Source organism: Ochotona princeps, chromosome 2 (genome assembly GCF_030435755.1).
Source record: "Ochotona princeps isolate mOchPri1 chromosome 2, mOchPri1.hap1, whole genome shotgun sequence".
Classification (NCBI taxonomy): Eukaryota; Metazoa; Chordata; class Mammalia; order Lagomorpha; family Ochotonidae; genus Ochotona; species Ochotona princeps.
The window spans coordinates 7,243,992-7,249,991 of record NC_080833.1 but is presented as its reverse complement, the minus strand read 5'-3'; positions in this window follow the sequence as shown (position 1 = coordinate 7,249,991).

The following is a 6,000-nucleotide window of genomic DNA, read 5'->3' as shown; positions in this document are numbered from 1 at the left end:
GCAGGGTAACTCACTGGGCAGAAAGCCAGTGGCAGCTGGAACATTACAGCCAACTCCCGAGCACAAACTCTGGGTCCTAGGGCAGTCTGGGCTCTATCTTCCCATAACTGAACTTCCTCCCTTCTTCCCTCAATCAACCTCTAGTTCATGAACATGAGCTGTGTGGCCTGGGGTGGGATTGTGGGTGGGGTCTGAAAATAAGCCAGCCAGGGCTCTTGCCCTCAAGCACCTCAAAGATGCGCCAGTTCTGAAGTGCAGTTGGTCCAGCTGCCACGTCAAAGATGCGCCAGTTCTGAAGTGCAGTTGGTCCAGCTGCCACGTTGATGCCAGCATCCCACAGAGCACTGATTTGAGACTCGGCTTCTCCAGTTCCCATCCAGCTCCCTGCTGAGGTGCCAGGGAAAGCAGAGAGGATGGCTCAAGTGCATAGGAGACACAAATAGAGCTCCTGGCTCCCGCCTTCAGCTTGGTCCAGACCTTCAGAAAGTGAAGCAGTGTGTGTGTGTGTGTGTGTGTGTGTGTGTATGTGTGTGTGTCCTGCCTCCCTCCCCTTTTCTATCCCTCTGCCTTTCTAACAACTGAAAAAAAACAAAATCTTATGCCATGCACAGTAGGCTAAGCCTCTGCTTATAACACCAGCATCTCGTATGGGTACTAGTTCATGCCCCAGCTGCTCCACTTCCGATCCAGTTCCCTGCTCATGGCTTGGGAAATCAGTGGAGGATGGCCAATCCTTGGGCCCCTGCACCCACACGGAAAACCCAGAAGCAGCTCCTGATCATCCCATCTTCAGCTGCATGACCTTCTGGGGCGCGAACGTGCAGAGGGCTCTCTGTCTCTCCTTCTCTCTCTGTGACTCAGGGTACAGCTTTTGCTGGGCAGAGCAAAGGGGCTGCAGAACCCAGACCCGGGGCGCCATGGCAGACTCTATGGGATGGGGATGGCCCCAAGGAGGAGACATGGCAGCCGAGGCCCAGGCACGATCTGAGTGGGGTATGTAAAGCGTTGGGAAGGGGCCAGTGGGTGAATACAGACCCCAATGCTGGCTTATGAGCCAGAGAAAAGTTGCAGCAGGACTGCAGCCTCACCGGGAAGATGCGGGTCGCAGGTCGCCTGTGTCCCACCCAGCAGCAAGGCTACTCCTTGGCCCACCCTGGCCCACCCTCTGAAATGACAGGACCATGGACACAGAGACAAGAGCCAAGGCAGACATCCCAAAGAGGCAAGCGCCTATCATCCTGGGCCCTCTTGAAGCTCATCTCCCCTCACTCAGAGGATACAGGGAAATGGGAGGGTGCAGGCCGCCTTCAGGGAACTGGCTGCGCCCCACTCCACTCCCTACCAAAAGAGATAGCAATTGGCAAATGTTTCTCTCTGAAATCCAAGTGGACAACACATTATGACAATGTCTGTCCAGATGGGTCACCCTCCTCTGTGTGCTTCCTACAAGGTGACTCTAATCCCTGACTCATGGGACCTCAAGGAGGGCATGAAAGGCAACTGTGTCCCCTTTGGTCAGACTGCCCCCTCCAGTACCTAAGGAGCTGCAAGCATCCCAGGGTGCCATACCTAGGGTGACAGTCCCCAGATGCTTTCACTGCACACTCACAGAGGGCTGGGGAAGGGGAGGGAGAGCCAGATAAGCCAGGGTCAGAGATGTAAGAACTCTTGTCAGTCACTAGTATGAGGAGCCAGGAAAGCAGTCTGCGGGAACACACCTGAAAGGAGAGAACAGAACAAAGACACCTTGACCTGCTCCATCTCTGCTCTCAGGGAGCTCACGTTCACGCAGCAGAGGCTGGTGTGAAGGCACGTAATGGCTACACAGGACAGGGGCTGGAGGACCACTGGGATGGAGTGAGGGGCTGAGCCCGGTGGTCCAGAGGTCTGGTGTTGGGGGAGCTCCCTGGAAACTTGGGTCGATGTAGAGCACAGTGAGTCAAGCCACCAAGATGCTGGCTTTCAGATGGGAGCACCAGCTCAAGTGCCCGCAGTTCCACTTGTGATCCCGCTCTGCGCTGATGTACCTGGGGGAGCTGCAGAAGACGGCCCCAAGTGCTCAGGCCCCTGCATGGAAGAGCAGGACGAGGTTCCTGCCTCCTGAGCTTTGGCCTGGCCCAGCCAGCACTGCAGGCCATTTGGGGCATGAACCAACAAAGATCTGCCCTTGTCTCTGCATCTCTCCCCTTCTCCCTGCAATCTGCCAGCCGAAGAAAGAAGTAAATAAATACATCTGTTTTTAAAATGAAGAAGAGACATTTGAGCCAAGATGTGGGTGCAGGCAAGGACGGAAATAAGAAGAGCATGCTGGGAAACCTCAAGTTCCAGGGCGTGAAGGGTGCATGCGAGCCAGGTCGCCAGGAGGGTGGTCCCAGACCCCAAAGGCCCCACCCCCGAGGGAAGCAGTCCTGAGTGAGGGTGCTGGGGAGCACCTCCCTGTCAGGCTCTCAGGCAAGGATGTTTCCCTTTCCCTGCCCACTGTTCCAGAAGACCCCAAGGGCCACCGAGAAGCGAGACTGCCTTCCAAGCAAAATGAAAACTTAAAAATAGATGTTTATTTTTTTAAGATTTCTTTTTATTGGAAAGTTAGATAAACAGAGGAGAGACAGTGAGGAAACTCTTCCGTCTGATAAGTATCTTTTTTAAAAAGTAACATTTTTTATTTATTTTTATTGAAAAGGCAGATCAGATTTATAGAGAAAAAGGAGGGAAAGATCTTCCATTCACTGGTCCCAAATGGCGACAGTGGCTGCAGCTGAGCCGATCTGAGCCAGGCGCTTCTTCGGGGTCTCCCAGGCAGGTGCTTGGGCCATTCTCTACTGCTGTGCTGGGCCATAAGCAGGGGGCTGGCTGGGAAGTGGAGTTTAGCCGGGACACAAACCGGTGCCCGTATGAGATCCCAGTGCTTGCAACGTGAGGATTTAGCCATTGAGCCATCGCGCCAGGTCCAGGCTAAAAAATGTCTAACAAAACTACTGACTCCCACAGGTTTAGTTTGGTTTAAAGGTTCATTGCCTTTAAACTACAACTGGACCAACAACAGTAAAACCAATTTAAAAATGGGGAAGCACTTGCATAGACTTCTCCAAAGAGGACAGACAATCGCCAGTAAGCACACGAAATCATGAAACGAGGCTTCTTATTATCAACCACCAGGGAGATGCAAGTCAAAACCAGAATGAGGCACAGTTCACACCCATTAGGATGGTGTTGGGAAAAAAGCTTTAGACACATTACAACTTAGCAGAGTTTCTTTGAGAAATTCTCCAGCTAGATTTACTGGCAAAATAAGCTTATGTCATTCAATGTACTAATACTGATCAGGGAAAAGAAAAAACTTCAGATGCGAAGTGACTGTTTCATAAGCACATTGCTAAAAAAACAAACACAGGCAAGACTATCGAAATCCCCATATAAAAAAATGCCCTTCCTATACCAAAAGGTTTTGATTTTTAAGACTCAGTTTTTCTAGGGCTGTGCATGAGAGCCTAGAGGCTAAATCCTCACCTTGCACCCACTGGGATCCCATATGGGAGCTGGTTCATGTCCTGGCTGCTCCACTTCCCATCCAACTCCCTGCTTGTGGCCTGGGAAAGCAGTAGAGCATGGCCCGAAGTCTTAGGGCCCTGCTCCCACATAGGAGACCCAGAGGAGGCTCCTGGATCCTGTCTTCAGATTGGATCAGCTCAGCTTCGTCCGGCTGTTGCGGCAACCTAGGGAGTGAATCAGCAGATGGAAGAGCCTTCTTGCTGAATCTCCTCTCTGTATATCTGCCTTCCCAATACAAAGATTTATCTATTTATTGGAAAGACAGAGAGGAGAGAAGAAAGATCTTTTATCTACAATTCATTCCTAAATAACAATGGCCAAAGCTGAGTCAATCTGAAGCCAGAGGCCAGGAGCTCTTCCGGGTCTCCCACACTGGTACAGGGTCCAGAGGCTTTGGACTGTCCTCCTCTGTTTTCCCAGGCCACAAGCAGGGAGCTGGATGGGAAGAAAAGCATCCAGGACCTGAACTGGCACCCAGATGGGATGTTGGCACTTACAGGTACAGGATTAACCAAGTGAGTCATTGTGTCAGCCCCAGGTTTTGACTTTTTTTTTTCAAAAAGATGTATACATCACTTGAAAATCAGAGTTGCAGAGAGAGATGAAGGAAGAGCGATCTTTTCACTGACTGGCTCACTCCCCAGATGGCCACAATGGCTGAGCTGGGCCATGTCAAAGCCAGACAAATCCAGGTCATCTATGTGGGTGTAGAGACCCAAGCAATTGGACCACTGATTCCCCAGGCTATTAGTACAGAACTGGTTTGGAACTGAGACAGCTGGAACTCCAACTAGAGCCTACATGAGATGTTGGTGTTTTAGTAAGTGGCTTCTCCCGCTATGCCAGCTCCCCGGGGGTTTTCTTTCTTTTTTTTTTTTTTTTTAAGATTTATTTATTTTGGGGCCTGGCATTGTGGCCTAGTGGCTGAAGACCTCGCCTTGAATGCTCCAGGATTCTATATGAGCATCGGTTCTAATCCTGGGTGGTTGAACTTTGCTGCAGCATCAGCTGGCAAGTGTTGGGACAGGGGGCAGGTCCTGTTCAGCTAAACTGCAGAAATACCTGGAGAGTACAAGGTTCAGGTCTGGGAATGGGCCGAGTAGGGAAACTGTGGGGACCCCTCTGATGGGCTGCATCCATCACTGGCGAGCATGGGAACCAGGACTGGGGGCTGGCTTGGCTGGACAGGCAGTGGCACCTACTGGCATGACTGTGGGCTGGAGGGTGGAGTCGATTGGGCTGAGTTAAGCTCCAATGCCCAATTACATGTACGAGAGCTGAATAGGAGGTGGGACAGACCAGACCAGTCCACTGCACATGCTGGCAGGCACAGAAATCAGGGCCAGAGCCAGCCTAGTGGGGGTTATCGCGGGTTGCTCTGACTGGGCGGCAGCTCCCGATGGTGTATGTGAGGGCCGACTGTGTGGAGGGCAGGGTTAGGCTGGGCCACAGCACCCATTGGTTTGCCTTTTAAAAATTGGACTGGAGATATCAACTGGGTCAGAGCAACCACTGGCACGCATGCAATCTAGAGCTGGGAATAGACTCGGTTGGGGAGCTGTGAGAGTACACCCTTGCTGGGCTGGGATTCCCACGGGAGGGTGCAAGGGCTGGAGTAGGGGATGCATTCTGGTCTGGATATGGCTGCAACCACCCTAGGCACAAATGTGGACTGGGCTGGGCGCACCAAACTGGGCTAGACGCCAGCACCATCTGGCGCTCTGGAGAACCTGGGTAGATGTAGGGCGGACTAGGCTGGGTCTCTGCCCCTACTGAGCCATGTGTGAGCAGTGTCTGGGTATGGACAAGCCTTGGCTGGGGTGAAACAGCCAACACCAAGAACTGGAATAGATTGAAGGCCAGCAATGAAGGCTGGTCCATGGAACCACCACAAGATCTGGCATAGAGAGAGGTTCTGAAGGAGGAGCTTGGGAAACTCCTCTGTCGGAACACAGTCCCTACAGGTGAGCACAAGAACCACTATATGGAGCAACCCAGACCAGGCCAGAGGAAGATACCCACCATCATACATATGGCATAGGTGGGGGGCAGACCAGGCTGAACCCGTTCACATCAACCGCTGGCGAATCTGAGCACCAGCATAGAGTGTGGGTCAGGCCAGTTTCAGTCGCAACACATACCAGTGCACATTAAGGAATGCCAAGGTGAGGTGAGCCATACCAGATGTGGTTGCAGCGCCCAAACAGCACACGTGAGAACCAGGGGGGAGGAGGCAAAGCCAGCTCCCTGCATTGTGGCCTGGGAAAGCAGTCGAGGACAGCCCAATGCTTTGGGATCCTGCACCCGTGTGGGAGACGTGGAGGAAGTTCCTAGATCCTGGCTCCGGATCAGCACAACACCGGCCATTGGGCTCACTTGGGGAGTGAATCATCGGATGGAAGATCTTCCTGTTTCTCCTCCTCTCTGTATATCTGACTTTGTAATGAAAAT